Raw genomic sequence first — 17,836 nt, 5'->3', positions numbered from 1 at the left:
TCTGTAGACATAACCAAAGGAGCAAGCTGTGTAGACCTACTCCCTGCCCTCATGACAAAATCCTTTTCTTCACCGATGCAAATTGAATCAGCAGTCCCCCCCCCCGCTCCTATTATATTTCATGTAATTAGTCGTAATATTAGCCTTAGCAGCCATATTGGAATTCAAAATGGCGGGCAAACCGCTTGTCAGACAGATTATATTATTCCATTTCCTAACCAAGCGTGTTATGATATTTATGTGCAACCAATTTCAGCGACATTCGCAATTTAGAACTTAAGATAGGGATTTTCAACATTTTGGTCGAGGCGGCATACTGAAATTCAAAATGGCGGCCATTCGATATGTTTGTCAGACATTTCAAAGCCATCCGTCACATGAATTTGAATTTAGCATGTCCAAAAGCCCTTGTGTACGAAATATTAATGCCACAAGTCATTTAGAAGCCAAGACAAGAATTTTTAAGCCCTAATTGTTTCTTCATTGCGGCCATGATATTGGAATTCAGGATGGCGGCCGACCCAGTGGTCATGTCTTTTGGATCCTGCTATTGTTTTTTAAGGTGCATTCTAATGTCTTTTGTTAATCAAGTAGTTCCTGAATGTCAGGGTGGCTGAGAAAACAGAGGTAGGCCTACATATGTACTGTATACAACAGTTTCGAAATCAAAACGTCACTCTGTTATAGTGATCGTGTCTAAAATAACAGCTAATGCTCTCCACTACTATACCAAAAAAAAAAAAGTGTTGGAGAAAAAGTGGAGTCTCTTCGCAATTTGTGCGAATAGCATATGGGTTCTATAGCAAGACAAACCCTAACGCTAACCCTTAGCATTTCACTGGCTCTGATGTTCCGTGCTCCACGCCGCTCTTCCATAGGGTTTGGATATGGAGACCAAAGAAGAGGCTCTTGATTTTAAGAATTTTGAACTGTATTTCAGAGGAAATTTTGAAATCTTGTATGCAACTTGGCGGTAATCGTGTATGGAATAATAAGTTTTTTTTTTCTTCTTCAAATCTCCTTATTATTAATACCTTCGGACTGAATATTAATATCTCATAAAAAAGGTAATATTTAACAATCTTGCGTATATCAAGTGCATAATATTGTTTGCCGGGTTTAATACTCAATTATCAAATCTTTCGAATTTAGTACTTGGTAATTGCGTGTTACTGCCTGTTTAGTCAGTTTTACAGTTAAAGAGGTACATTTTTTTTTACTACATTCCTTCGTGTGTCCTATATAAATTTATATTCTTTGCACATTGTGCCAAGGAGGTTTAAGAACCTCCTTGATTGTACGCACAATTGCTGCTGAAAATATTGGACGGGCAGCGCATTGCTGCTGGCTATAGGTATGTTGTATTTTAGGAATGATGCATTAAACAGAAGTGCTGTCTTAGGTCAAAGCAATTTATCAACACCTGCGGTAGAGTGCATAACTTCTCGGCAGCATCCATCGGGCATGGGCAAAAGAAAAGATTCTCGTTTCTTCTCCTTCTCTGACACCCCCCCCCCCCCCATGCTACTGTCAAGGACGCGTAATCCCGGCACGTAAAGTAATGCGTAATTTGCCAAAGCGGGTAACGTTTCTTTATTCCAATGAAGCCTTTCGACCGTCGAATATCACGCAAAAAATGCATGTAAAGCTCGGGGCTGTTGCTATGCTGTACAGGGATCCGCAGTGACACGCCGGAGCTGACTTTTATTTTGAACATGTCAAAAGAAAAAAAAAAAACACCTGCTCCAGCGTATCTCTGCGAAACTAGCTACTGGAAACAAAGACCGTCAAACTTGGTGATTGTTATGAACTATTCTTAAGCATTAGCAACGGATCCGAACGCATCTCCATTTTTGTTTAATTCGTTCGGGAATTCGTTGTCTCGATAGGCCTTTAGAGAAGGAGCGAAATCTCTTCGCACTTTGTGCAAATTTTTCGTAGATTCATTGCATGACAATTCTTGAATGCTTACAGACATTCCACTGTCTTTGGCAATGACAGTGCTCTAAGCCGCTCTTTTACAGAGTTTGAATATATCACGGAGACCTCCGTTCAGAAGAAATGTGGAAATCCTGTGTGGGCCTTGGGGGTAATAATTATGGCGGCGAACAAATCCCTTCAGTTTTTCTTCATAAAAAATCGATCAACTACCTTGCGCACAAAATGGCTTCGTTGGGGAAGTTTAGAACTTGAATGTGAAATATTTCTAATTATGAAATGTAATTGGCTAAAGCAGGGCCCTACTTTTGTGTATACTTAATTATCATGTTACAGTTAACGATCCGAAGTATGCCTACATTTTTTTAACTGATTTTTGTTCACGTGTCCTGTTCTCTATACACATTGCTGCCGAAAGTATTGAAAGGGGCCTCGAACTGCTGCTCGTTCGGTTTACTGTGATTGAGGAACTACGCATACTTAAACAGGAACGCTGTGTTTCGTCAAAGCAACTCATCAACACCTGCGATAGATCTCATCAATTCTTCCCTGCACGGAGCCACATTCGTCATTTAGAACTTAAGATAGGGATTTTCAACTTTTCGTCGAGGCGGCACACTGATATGTTTGTCAGACATTTCAAATCCATCCGTCACATGAATTTGAATTTAGCATGTCCAAAAGTCCTTGTGTACGAAATATTATCGCCATTAGTCATTTAGAAGCCAAGACAAGAATTTTTAAGCCCTATAATTGTTTCTTCATGGCGGCCATGATATTGGAATTCAGGATAGGGGCCGACCCAGTGGTCATGTCTTTTGGATCCGGCAATTTTGTTTTCTTTTTAGCGCCCCCAAAATACCTCTGAGAAAAAAAAAATCATACTCTCCGCCGATGCATCATCTCGACCAATCTTTATAGCTACATTATCTGCGCCACTACCAGTCTTATTATATACATACCAACAGCATGCATGAATTCCTGAATCTATAATGCCTAATACATCTAACAAGCATGCTATGTTTGGTACTTTTCCAGACATGAGGAATCTGCAATGAACATTTGAATCGAGCACACCGTTTCTCATTGTCCATTTTGCTACTCGTCCATTTATTTCCATTTGCTTTTCATCCATTTATACTACCGTGTATAAGGTTTGGAATAAATCGTTCCATAGTATAGAAGTGACTAATTACTGTACTTGCTTCATTCAAATAGCTAACAAATCAGAGATTCCGTTAGATTTTCCATTACTCAGCTCAAACTGCACGTATATGGTATAACCCCCTGTCAGATAAACCCTTGCAATGTCGAATGTCATAAAAGATTCTGTACTGAGAATAGATTCTTTGATATCATGCGAAATCAATGCTCACTCATTCTCGGTTGCCAGTAGGCCTATATGAGGCACTCGTATAGACCAATTCGGTTTGGGTACTGTTTTTATGCTAATTTCTAACTGGGGGCTTCAAGTATACTGATAAAAAATAATTCATGCACTGACATTGCAACGCCCTGACTCATCTCATAACCCAGTGAAAGTGCTTTTGTTCTTCTTTGGAAGCCCCCAGTTATGGCTGGTTGCCATAAGCTATACAGTGCTCTGAAGTCAGATTTATCTATAGGGCGGCTTGCCCTCGGGAGTGCTGACATCGCTACACACTATCTGTAAAGGGGGTATCTCACTGAGCGGCGAACGTTTGCGAACGTAGCGAATTTGGGATTTTGCCAGGGTTCGTAAAGGGTTGCAAAAGGTTCGTTAACAGTTGCAAGAAAGTTCGCAAACGGTTTTTATTGTCGCAAGCAGTTTTTCTTGTCGCAAAGAAATTTTGAACATGTTCAAAATTTCTTTGCGAATTTGTATTTTCGCTAACAGTTGCAGACATTCGCAAAACACTCGTAAGAATTCGCACACGGTCGTAATACGGTGTCGCTAACGTTTTATTCGATTCGCCACTGCTAGCGAACAAGTAACCATATGGTTCTTATGTAAAAGCTCCTGAAACAGGCAAGGTTTCTTGAAGCTCTTGACATCTCCATCATGTAATTGCTGCAAAAGCTTTTCATTGTAATTACCAAAGTCTGTCCTCTGCAACACCCACTCTTTGATCCAAACAGTCTTTCTTTTCTTCTTCCTTTCTTGTTTTTCTTCATCTTCTTTCTCTTCTTTAAATAGGGGAGAACAACTTTTTCTACTAACACGCATAACTCAATTAGAAAGAATATCGATATTTCCATGTATATCCAAAAAATGGGCCCTTTCGGGCATTTATCCCCTATTGGCCAGAGTCAAACCTTGGTTATCAACAGATATGAGTTATATTATAATACTATTATATATATATATATATATATATATATATATATATATATATATATATATATATATATATATATATATATATATTATTATATATATATATTATATATATATATATATATTATAATATTATAATACCAATATGAAACTGGCCAATAGGGGATAGCAGCAACATTTACAAGCGATATTCTTCTATTATGGAAAATACACAAATTTCCAAATACATCCCCAAATAGGCCGTTTTGGGCATTTATCCCCTATTGGCTATGGTCAAACCTTGTTTATTAAAGAGGACCTCCGGATGATTTTCAGACTTTTACATTTGAACAACTATAAATTAGCTAAACTGAGTACAGAGTTTCAGCATTTATAGTGATTGGGATGAGGAATGAGAATGTTTTCAAAATCTATAACAAATTGCAATGAACAAGGATGGTGACATGGCAGCCTCACCATAAGAATGTAAGAGTTCGGGCTCAAGGAAGCAGAACAAAAGAAAAAGGCATGTATGGATTTTTCACAGGTGAACTTGTTGAGCAAGTGGTATTGTAATGGAATTACACTGCTACATTTCTGAAATATATGAGGCTCTGATGTCATCAACACTGTTCAGTGTAATTTGTTTAAGATTTTTAATTTATTGGTTTCTCCGCTCAAGGATCACAATAAATTCCACGAATCTATACATGGAACTGTCGATTTATGTACTACATGATGTCCGGAATGCCCCTTTAACATTTATGAGTTATTTGACGTCAGTTATAGTAATGTAAACCTTGCCAAAAGGGCAAAACAGCTTTTTCTACTAACACATATAACTCAAGTACAAAAAATATCGATATTTTCATGTATATCACAAAAAGGGCACTTTCGGGCACTTATCCCCTATTGGCCAGGGTCAAACCTTGGTTATCAACAGATATGAGTGGTTATATTATGTTAATTATACCAATATGAAACTGGCCAATAGGGGATAGCAGCAACATCTATAAACGATATTCCTCTATTATGGAAAATACATACATTTCCAAATATATCCCAAAATAGGAATATTTGGGCATTTATCCCCTATTGGCCAGGGTCAAACCTTGTATATTAACAGGTATAAGTTATTTGATGTCAATTATAACTATGTAAACCTGGCCAATAGGGGAAAACAGCACTACTAACACATATAACTCAAGTACAAAGAATATCGATATTTTCATGTATATCACAAAATGGGCCCTTTCGCACTTTTGTCCCTTATTGGCCAGGGTCAAATCTTGGTTATCAACAGAATGATATGAGTTATATAAAGTGAAAATACCAATATAATGAAACTGGCCAAACGGGGATAGGAGCGACATCAATAAGCGATATTCGTGTATTATGGAATATACACAAATTTCCGAATATATCACAAAATAGGCCCTTTTGGGCATTTATTGGCCAGGGTCAAAGCTTGTTTACTAACTGGTATGAGTTATCTGATGTCAATTATACCAATATGAACCTGGCCAATAGGGGAAAACAGCTTTTTCTAATAACTAATATAACTCAATTACAAAGAATAGCGATATTTTCATAAATGAGCCCTGTAGGGCATTTATCCCCTTTTTCCCAGGGTCAAACCTTGGTTATCAGGTTATCTTGGTTATCGATGTATAGCTGTAGCAGCAGCCAGGCAAAGCAGCTCTTTAAGGATAGCAGCACATTGAGCCTCTTCTTGGCAGAAATTCATTTCCATATTCTGGAAATCCATCTTGAACGGTGCATGGTCACAAAAGATCTAAACGCAGTGGAAGATTGCATAACGTTCGTTTTATGGGTCTTACTGTACATAATCGCCTTGTACTTTTCCAGGTCCCAAAACATTCGCAAATTGTCGCAAGGGATTTGCAAACAGTTGCTAATATTTGCAAAACTGTCGCTAACATTTGCTAACAGTCGCTAATAGTCGCCACCTGTGTTTCGCAAACACTTTCACAAACATTCGCTCAAGTGTTGCTAACTGTCGCTAATGGCAGAAGCGAACCCTGAGTTTTCGCAAATATTCGTCAGAAAAGTTGGCGAATCTCAAATTCGCTATATACGTTGGCAAACGTTCGCCGCTCAGTGAGATACCAGCTTTACGAATAATGTGGTATTGTTAGGCAGATCAGCGAGGCCAAACAAGCAGATATTGGTAGAAGCTGAATCCAGAAATTAAAGAATGGAAAGCTTTTAACTATCGAAGATTATCGAAGGTTTAATTTGGAAATGGATAATTTCATGGAAATATGGAATTTAGTAGATATTTGGAGGAAGAGAAATCCAACAAAAAAGCAATTTACATATAGACAGAAAGTACCATTTATGCAAAGTCGATTGGATAATTGGATAATTTCAGAAGATTTAGTAGACTTTGTTTTAAATGTGAAATCATGTCTTCAATTGCCCCGGACCATTCCGCAATAGGGTTAGGGTTTTGGATATCCGGAAAAACCAAATAAGAAATAGAAGTTCTTATTGGAAATTTTATAACAGTTTATGTAATGATATGGTTTATGTTCAGCAAATGAAGGAAGAAATTTTGAAATTAAAGAGAGATTTACAGGAAGAGATTCAGGATAAAAGAGTCTTTTGGGATTTTTTGAAATGGAAAATTCGTCAGTTTACACAAGCGTACTCTAAGAAAATGTCTAAAAATAGAAAGGAACGTAGAGAAAATTGGAAAGAGAGATAGCAGAGTTGGAGGATAGTTTGATATCTCAGCCAAATCAAGAAGTATGTACGAGACTCGAAAAAAAAAGGGAATTACAGATTAGTTATGATTATGATAAGGAAGGAGTCAAGATTCGCCCCCGCGCCTCTTGGTATGAAGGAGGAGAAAGAGATGTGAAATATTTTACGCAATTAATGACTCAAATAGAAGAAAAACTAATACACAAAAATTGATTGATTAAAAGGCTGATATTATTTATAACGAAACTGGTATAAATAATGAAATTAAGGATTTTTATTGTACATTGTATGCTAAATCAGATGTAATTTTGAATTTAGATAATTTGTTTTTTTCTGAGAACTTGCCCAGGTTATCTGAGGAGTCCAAGGATTATTTTGAAGGGTTAATAGTAGAAAGGGAGTGTATACAGGTTTTGGAAAAAAATGAAACTGAATAAATCACCAGGGAATGATGGGTTGACGGTTGAATTTTATAGAATATTTTGGCCGGTTATCGGACAATTAGTAGTAGATGCTTTAAACGAAGCGTATATCATAATGAGGAATTATCGGCTTCCCAAAGACAAGCAATGATTATCTTAATTGCAAAAGAAGGTAAAGATGTTTTGCAGATTAAGAATTATAGACCTATTTCTTTACTAAATGTGGATTATAAAGTTCTTTACTAAAGTTTTAACAATGAGAATTACAGAGGTTTTAGAGGAAATTGTATGGAAGATCAATCGGGGTTTTTGAAAGGTAGATATATAGGTGAAGCGATATGTATTATTGATGATATGATTTTCCATACTTCCCACTTTAAGTTACCAGGTTATTTGGTTGCAATTGATTTCGAAAACGCTTTTGATTCCGTTGCTCACAGTTTTTTTTTTTTTTTTTACAACAGGCCCTGTTACATTTTGGTTTCGGACCTGTATTCCGAAAATGGATTTCTACTCTTTATAATAATGTTCGTAGTTGTGTTTTTAACGGGGGTAAATCGACAGGGTATTTTAAGGTAGAAAAGGGGGTTCGACAAGGAAATCCACTGTCACCCATATTTGTTTATTTTATGTATAATATAGAAATGTTAGCGCACTCGATAAGAAAAGATAAGGAGATTTCAGGGTTTTGTTTTGGAGGGAATGAAGTTAGACATGTGCTTTATGCGGATGATATTACAGAGTACAAGATTTTGAGTCAATTAAGAGGATTGAATTCATTTTTGATTGTTTTCAACAGGTCTCTGGACTTAAACTTAATAAAGATAAGATAAAAGTGTTAGAATTGGGAAGTAGTAAAGATAGTGCTTATGATTTTTCTTTTGGACAAAAAGTGACGGAGTTAAAGATTTTAGGGGTATATTTCACTTTGATCCAGAGGTGAAAGAAAAATTGAATTATAAAGAAATACTTAGTAAAATAAAGAAATTATTGATATGGTGGAAGCAACGAGGTTTGACATTAGTTGGTAAAATTCAATTATTGAAGACTTTTATTTATTCTAAGTTGATTTATGTTGGGTCTCTTACCCCTTTGCCAGAATGGGTATATAATGAATTGGAATCGGTTGTTTTGGGAATTTATTTGGCAAGGGGAACCAAAAAAAAAAAAAACTGTGTTGGTATTAGATTATAAACACGGGGGAGTAAAGTTGATGCATTTTCCATCATTGATAAACGCTCAAAGAGTAATGTGGGTTAAAGGGCTATTTAATGGTAAACAAGAAATGAAATGGAAACAATATTTTCAGTTTGCTACTAAACATATTGGAGGTAAATTTATATTTTGTTGTAATTATTTTATTTATCTTTTGAATTTGTCTATAGCAGAATTTTACAGGGATCTGTTGAAAACATGGGTGGAAAACAAGGGAATTTAGGGGTAATTATAATCAAATAAGGAAGGAAGTATTTTTTAATGATAAAATGATTCGTATTGAGGGAAAATGTAGCTTTGATGAAAATTGTTTTTGGAAAAAATTGCTTTAGATTGGAACATATAATGGATAGGAATGGGAAAATTATTTTCTGTGGAATATTTTTAAAATAAAGGATTTAATTATTCAAATATTTTGAGTATTCAGAAGATATATGAAGCGCTTCCAATTGGTTGGAAAAGGAATATAGAGAACACACAGGTAGAGAAGGATATAAGTGTTGACGAGATTATTCTTATAAGAAATGGGAAGAAAATTCCTTTGGAAAAGATTACCTCCAAAGACATTTATGTTGAATTAGTGAAGAAAATAAGTGATGATTCTTTGGTGATAGAAAAAATGAGAAATTTATATTTTTGTGATTTTTCTAATAAGATATAAAATGTATCTTTTAATAGGATAAGAAGTAGCACTTTGAGTTCTGTTTTGAGGGATTTTCGATATAGATTATTGCATGGAATAGTGTACGCAAATCATCATTTATTTCAGTTTAAGTTCGTAAATGATAATCTATATTCCTTTTGTCATAAAGAGGAAGAGACGTATAAACATACATTTCATACATGTGAATTTGCTAGGAATGTTTGGGGAAAATGTAGAACTTTTTTTTGAATATGTTGATTTGCAACAGTTGAGTTGGGAAGAGATTTTTTTTTTTGTTGGTATAGAGCTACCAGATAAAGGAAAAGCTCGGTTAGTTAACCATGTTATAATTTTGGTGAAGAAATTCCTTTTTTAAGGAAGGAAAAGTAAGACACCCCAACGGAATATTTCATTAAAAGGTCTGTAGAGCAGGATAAGTTAGAAGAAGAAAAGTTAGCAGTTATACGTAATACGTTGTCAATACATTTGCAAAAGTGGGAAAACTGGAAAAAGAATTGAGAATTTGTTTTGCTTTTATTTAATAGAGTAGGGTCTGCCGCACATCCACCAGGAAATGCCTTTCCACGTACTCGAATTGAAATATGAGGGGATGTGAGGGGGTTTTGGAAGGGGGAGGAAGAATGGGGTAGGGTAGTATACGAGGGAGAATGGACGGGAGTATATAGGGTGGGGGGGGGGGGGGGGTTGCGTGTGTGTTTTTTGTTTTGTTTTGTTTTTTAACAATAAACTTCAATCAGTGGATATTGATATTTTAAGTTGGATTGAATGAATGTTGAAAAGAAATTATTTTTTGGGTTAGTGATTTAGTTTATAAAATGTGTAATACAATGAAGGAATAAAATTAAAAAGAGAATGAGGGATTAGTAGTGTAAAAATAGAAAAGAAGAGATGTGTACATGGATTGTGCATATGGATTGTGAAAAAAAAAAATGTATCAGAGTGTATCAAAATGTATTAGATTGATGTTAAATTTGGTACAAATTTTGTATCCATTGACGAAAATGATCATGAAATTGGTCCAGAGAATTTTGTATAAATTTGTTTGTATATTATGTTTCCCATTGATGAAGAATAAAATATTCTTTAAAACAAAAACAAAAATTAAAAATCCAAAACTTCAATGACCGTCACAAGCACATTAGTATTATGTGACAAGGACATTGTCATTGCCTCACAATTGATATCTGACTTGTTTGTTCATTAAAAAAAAAAGAGAGATCTAATAAAAGTGTTTTTTTTTCTCAATATGGACAGGGAGGTGTTACCTCCCTGTCCATATTCACAAACAATATTGTAAAGCCGAATGCCCCGTCCTACTAATTGACGCAAACTAATGTAAACTGATGCAAACTGATACAAACTAATGTAAACTAAATGCAAACTACTAGTTAATGCAAACTAACGCAAACTACTAATTAATGCAAACTAATACAAATCGTTAGCGGCGAAAATTAGAGTGAATTACAGCACCTGGACCTGGCTCTTCGTAGGCCACTTAGTCGTCTCGAGACAGATATCGATCAAGTAAATCCATCCTATCGAAGACTGACTAAAGTCACGTTTACTTCAGTTCTTCAAGCATCTCACCTTTTCAAAACAATCAAATTTCAAATTGATTTTATTTTTTGTTCACTGTTAGCTTATAATGCTCTGCTTTAAAGATGAAAAAAATATTTGAGTCATGTTGATTTCTGTTTTCAGCTAGATGTACCAACAAGTGGACAGACTGAGTCTTGTCTTCAAACTTCACCAAAGAGAGAGAGACATAGGCCTATCCTGATTTGCCAAAATCTAATTGTAAAGACTGAGCTCTTTCTACCTGCAACAAAGTGCAGAACAACCAGAAGGTAAGAAACGGTAGATGTCTTAAATAGCGGTCTAATTTGAAATATCTTTTAAATACTAACTTACTAAGTGTTTGATTATCAAATGTATCACTTCTGTGTCCAGTTGAAAATAATGCCAAATCTAAATGCATTGAGTATCAAATATTCCTATTCCATTTGAATAAATTGTAACAAGCATGTTTTCACTTTGACAGTTGCATTACAATGCAGTGTACAAGTACTTTGCAAACAAAGAGAGGAGAATAATCTTATACACGTGTATCTCCATTTATATAAGAAGGGGAGCAAATCTATTATCAAATGTGTATTCTTGTTTTCTTGTAAATTCATTGCATGTTCTATTGTAGAGGATCATATGAAAGAACGGTATTCTATCTACTGAAGATGAGATCATATAAAAATCAAACATAAATGTAATCAAGATATATGTAATGAAATATTTCTCAACCATGTCAATTGACACAAGTGTTTAATGTGTGCACATATGAAAATACGTCTGTAGTCACAGATCAATTAACTTTCCATTGTTATTATGTTGCATTAAGTATGACGTAAGGGTGATATGCTGTGATGTATTGTTCTTTATTTTTATCAAGGTGTCAGCAACAAATGGACATGCTGAGTTTGAGATCACATCCACTAGAGTGAGGGGGAGATAGAAAGATGTCTTGACTGCGATGTGAATGCCCTTTCCAGCTCACAAGTAAGTGTCAACGATTTGAAATTAGGAATATCATCTCATGAATACAAACCGATTTATGCAAGGAAATCATATCCTAATCCACATACAAATGAGAGCATGATACAATCAAATATTTGTGTACAGGAATTACAGGTGTCAAGATGACTTCCATCCTCCATAATTCATTTTCAGTAAGATATGGCTTTAGAGCATCAAAGATGATAATAACAATGACATGATTAATGTATTGCATGTAAGACAAATTAATGTTGACAGTGACCTGAAGATCCAAAATCTCATACTAAGGGATTCATGAGATCATGATGATTAATTCTAATTCATGATGAATGTGTTTGTTTTTTGTTGCAGTATGATTATCCTGTTTCACTCATAAAAATGATAACTTATGTAAGTTTTTGTTAATTGTATTTTCGACCAGAATTAGCACAAAGTGGACAAAATGGACCCTACAAACCACAGCCAACTACGGACAAGAGAGAGAGAGAAAAAAAAAAGAAAGAGACAGATGTCCTGACTACCAACTTCTAATCTGTGCATCCTGTACTCTATTTCGAAAGGAAATATGGGAGGTAAGCAATAATACATGTAAAATGTAAACCCCAAATATGTTGGAATATTTTGTCAAGCCTTTGACATCTTGACCAAATTTTTGACTGTCGATCGTTCATTGGGCAGAAAATTAACGCATGTTTTGCTAAATGAATGCAGTACTGCATATGCATGTAGTCAATCACTCCAACAACGAAGATTTACATGAATTAACGCTGATTATTTTTTTTTTAGCCTCTGTCAAAGATGGTTACAGGAGTTTTTATGTCGTTGCAGTCATCCATTCACACGCACATCTGTCCTATTCTCATCTTGCAATAACTTAACATTTACTCAGCAGATCATCTTCAACTTTGGTTTTATACAGAAGAGATGATTACCTGCTGAGCCTTGTACAAGTAGCATTTTAGTTATTGTTGTGATTTTGCTGCTGATTGTAAATTACAGGAAAACCCTGATTTTTATTGACTGTAGAGCATTGCTACCATGACATTATATTTACCTTCGGATGGCAAAGTTACCATAACCTCTAAGCAATTTGACTTTGATTAGTTATGAGGGTATTGATGTGAAAGGTCACGGGGACATTATATGCACGAAAGTGTTGAATGTATCCAGTTGCAGTATCAGGCAAGCACTACCTTGAAATTCTTCTGAATGGAATAAAAAGCTTAATGGAAAGAATTGGATATTTGGATCATGAAAGTTTCCTACATATTATATTTCATCGTGTACTCACGGTTAAATTGCTACAATTAGGATCTACTGTATAAAATAATATACTTTACAGTTTCAAGGAAACACTACATATACACTGTAGAGGAAATCAAGTAACCGTATGTCTTTATTAGCGTATATGTCACTGTGTCTTCACCAAAGATTAAAATGCCCATGTCACTTTCCTCATCAAATAAAGACAGATACACCATTCTTTCTCTCTCTCTCTCTGTCTCTCTCCAGAAACAACCCTGCCAGGCTATCCGGTCCGCATCCAGATTCCGTATGAAGGATGTCATCAGAACCTGAACTTACATGTGGAATGCATCCATCTAAACTTCTCAAATATAATCACAATGTGCTTTCAGGACTATTATAGAAGTTGAATATATAAAAGACATGTGCATATATTAGAAATTTCTATTAATCCAGATTAAATGCTTCTTTTCTAATCTTTTTTTTTCTTTTTTTCCCTTAGTGATGAGTTAAACAAGGCCTGATATCAAAATGTGCACAACACTACTTGGCAAAGAGCATTTACAATATGATTTGATGTAGATCTACTTCCAATTTTGATGGCAGCATTAAAGGGATGAGGGATGGTCTACTTTTGGTTGAGATGGGGGCTGAGATGGAGATTTTGTAAAATAATGAGAACCCTGTTATGAAATATTAAAGATTAAACAATACCAAGAGGAATTCCAAATTTATTTGTTAAAAATTGGTTTTGAAAAGGCTGAGATGTACAAAAACAAAGAGGTCCTAATAAAGGTGGCACCCACTTCTAATTATTATCATTCAGTGTCACTTTAAAAAAAAATTCTAGGCCGTTTCAAAACCAAGAACTGTAATCAAACAAACTTCAAATTACTCGAAGAATTTGATGCTCTTTCATATTTCATAAGTTGTTTTTATTTGCTTGCAAAAAGTTAAAGTCTGAATCTCCATCTCAACCAAAACTATACCATGCCTTTGAGACTCAGAGTTACAAGCCGCATAAGTAGTTCATGGAAATTGATCCTGTTATTTCCTTTGAAGCCCAAACGCCAACATTTTAATCCTGTCAGATTGGAATTCTAGTCTTTTGTTTTTGTTTTTATGGGGGGCAACAAAAGGGAAGTGAACTTTGCCTTTCTTCATCAGATGGAGGAAAATATGTGACATGTCAGTCAGAAAAAAAAAGAAAACTGCACGTTGAAGTGCTTAAAAAGAAAATTTCACAAAGTAACAGTTGGTGAATCCGAAGGGAAATAGCATAGAGCATGTTTTTTTTCTTTTCTAGTTTAAGATATAAAAGAATAGTATGTCGCTTAAAGGAACGAACATAAGTAAAATGTTTCAATCCAAACGCCAAGTACAAGAAGTAGTGAAAAGAAAATGTACTGGTCAAGATGTATGTTTTGCCAGGTTTCTTTCACATGTGCCATAATTGTCATGATGTTGGTAATACTGTAATATATGTTAGCTATTCAGGGCCCCAGCAATGTATTCTGGTACTTGGAATAAGGGAAAGTATTAGAGGGAAACACCCATGCATTTTCGAGAGGTGATTTTTTTTTTCTTCACTGAGAGACGAGTATTCAGTACAGATATCTTATCACACTGGTCTGCAGAACACAAAAATAATATCAGACTAAAAGTAGATTTGTAAAAATTTGGCAGTCACCATTCTAATTTAGTTGTACATTGACGAAAGTTAAATGCAACAACGTACAGTCATAATTAGCTAGGATATGTAACCACAAATTGTTAAAAAGATAGAGATATTGAAGTATTGCTTAAAGAAAACATTTTGTTTTTCTAACTGGTGTAACGTTTGTGATGCTGGACACATTATAGTATATGTCACATTACAAAAATTGAGGCTATCAATGCAGTTAATGCAGTCAGCGCAATTTGTATTGTTTTTCAAACTCTTTGGATGTATGTCACAGAGATTTGTTCATGAAAGACATTTTCACTGAGGACTCATTCTTTTCTAATGCTTTTAATCATTTAAGAAGATTACTTTCAGATGGATTTTTTTGTTTGTTTTTAGATGTCCACAAATGGAGACTGAGGTTCTTTACCTTTCAAAACGAAATACTGTTGAAGAGAAATAATTATATATATTTTGCAGGATTCAAGCATGTTCTTACTGTGTATGGTATTCTAATCAGCATTTTGGTAACCAGCAACATAGATGTCAAGTGCTGCTATTCTAGTAAAATACGCTAATGGCAAATCATTGCTTTAAAAAAGAGAAATTGCCTCGTTTACTGTTTACTGTATTTCATTCGTGAACGCTGTTTGAGACGGTGGTTGCGGGCGTGTGCACATTATGTAGTACGTTTTGTTGGTTGACTGGGAATTTAGAGTGTTGGTGATAACTGAAATGATTTTTTTTTCACAAATTTGTGATAATATAGAAAAAAAAATCGAATAGCAAACAAACAAGTTGTTACATGTCTGCTCCAAGGACATAGAACTTGGTCATGGATTAATATAATCTGCAATATAGACTCGATGATATAACTGAAAATGATGGGAAGGGGAAATGAGGCTGTTATTGCATTGTACGCATTTCACTTCTACTTCCTTTTTACTTCTTGTTTTCTCTTTTGAGGTGATATTTGCCTTACTTTTTCACACAAATCCGGGATACATAATAACATTTTTATGTCGCCGACTAAGTGTGCGTTCCAAACAACGTTCATGTAAACAATCAACCATCATAAAAGAAACATTTAGTATTCTTATATAAGTCTTCTGCGGGAGAATAAATCAAAATAAAATGCAAACACCTCGCCTTAGAACATTACAAAAGTAAAAGTGATTTCGTGCCTATCCCTTGCAGGGCTCCGTTTCAGGGCCTGAGAATGCAAACTATATACTGTAGCATTATGAATTCCAAAGCATTCTCGGGGGAAGGGGTGAGTATGCAGGATGGGAGATTTGGTATCGTAATTTTTCCCAGTACGTACCCCCTTACGTGCTTGCCTCTTCCCGGATGCGTTTTTTTTTTTTTTTAAAGACGGCACAGATTGGGGCATGGCGCGTATTAAACCTATGGGAAAAACGTTGGGTTAGGGTTTAGGGTTAGGGTAAAAGGGTTAGGGTTAGGGTTGGGGTAGGGGTTGGGGTTGGGGTTGGGGTTGGGTTGGGGTTGGGGTTGGGGTTGGGGTTGGGGTTGGGGTTGGGGTTGGGTTAGGGTTAGGGTTAGCTAGGGTTAGGGTTAGGGTTAGGGTTCGGGTTAGGGTTAGGGTTAGGGTAAGGGTTAGGGTTAGGGTTTGATGGTTAGGGTTAGGATTAGGGTTAGGGTTTGATGGTTAGGGTTAGGATTAGGGTTAGGTTTAGGGTTAGGGTCCCCAATGTTAGGGTTAGGGTCCCCAATCTGTGTCGTCTAAAAAAAACACGCCGGAGATCCGTCCACATTGGCCATTGAGCCCCACTCCACCATGTGCCACTCACTGCTACTACGGAGCTCCGTAGCTCCCAGAGGATTATGCTCAGTATGACGCAATCAAGTGATCTCTGAATGAGTGACCGCACAATCGGATCGCAGGCATGTGAGTGCTTGACTGTTTGTTGAGCGTTATCTGATACGACGTCGCTGAGCTGTACGAAGTGTTCTAGCACGACAATCATCACGCGTAATATGCTTGCAAGAAGCATGAAATGGTAAGTCGAAAGCAGTCGATCTACGTAGCAGCATATCGACATGACACGACTGGACATCAATGTGTTGCACCGTAGTCCCATATATTCAATCACGCGTCACCTCAAGATACAAGGTACTCTGCTCACTCATAATGTAGACCGTCTAATTCCACGACGTAACGTTACTGTCGTTAGATTTCTAAATGGCAGCCTTTCTAAATACAGTACTAATGCTATGTAGGACCGTGTAACTATACACAGCCCAGTCGCTGTGTCTGTTACTAACACTGTTAACAGCGTCTGGTCGGGCTAGGGTAGTGGAGTGGTACGGTACATCCAATTACCGGACGCTTTTTTTCGTGGCTTTGAATTCCGTACTCGTAACAGAGGATGAAATTTCGGCTAAAAATAACATCACTTATTCACAGACTCCTGGAAATTACGAATTCAGCCAACTAATGTCAATTGTTCACTCCAGTTTTTAGAAAATATGCTTCAAACATAACCCTCTCAAAAAGTTAAAAGTTGTCTTTTTGCGCGGTGCAAAATCGCATCAGTCCGGGACACTTGCTCATGAGGACCGCCCCCGCGTACGAGGACTGTCCCTCCTCATGAGGACCTCCCCCCCGCCTCATGAGGCCCCCTGGGGAACGCCTCATGAGGCCCCCCATTCACTTCTTATTCATCTCACATCTGACGTATAAATTGTCGCAACTTTGCACGGTGATTTTTTGTTACACACCATGTCCACGCACTATCCATGATGAAAAGAAGAAAAAATCCTGTCTGTTTTTTTTTTTCAAAAATCGAGTTTTAATCAACCGATGCAGAGCGCCCATCAGAACACGGGCGCCAGCGCGTTCGCACAATGCAACACTGCCGCACCTAGCGGCCTGATCCGACTAAATATTTTTAATGCTTTTTTCTGCGGCTCTCACCTCTCCGCGCACGAATCAGCCTTGTGAAGCTGAAGTCTGACATCTTTTTACACAAATTCGTAACGAGAAAAATTAAATCAGTACTAACCTGATCTTGTCCATATAGAGTAAGTGCACCGGTTTGCGGCCGCTTAAGGGTTTTTCCACTCTGAAATGCAAACGTGCAGATTGCTCTAAT

The sequence above is a fragment of the Diadema antillarum genome, unplaced genomic scaffold (genome assembly GCF_040938485.1).
Source record: "Diadema antillarum isolate AM-2024a unplaced genomic scaffold, OU_Dant_1.0 scf00000213, whole genome shotgun sequence".
Taxonomy (NCBI): domain Eukaryota; kingdom Metazoa; phylum Echinodermata; class Echinoidea; order Diadematoida; family Diadematidae; genus Diadema; species Diadema antillarum.
This window is presented reverse-complemented; position numbering follows the sequence as displayed.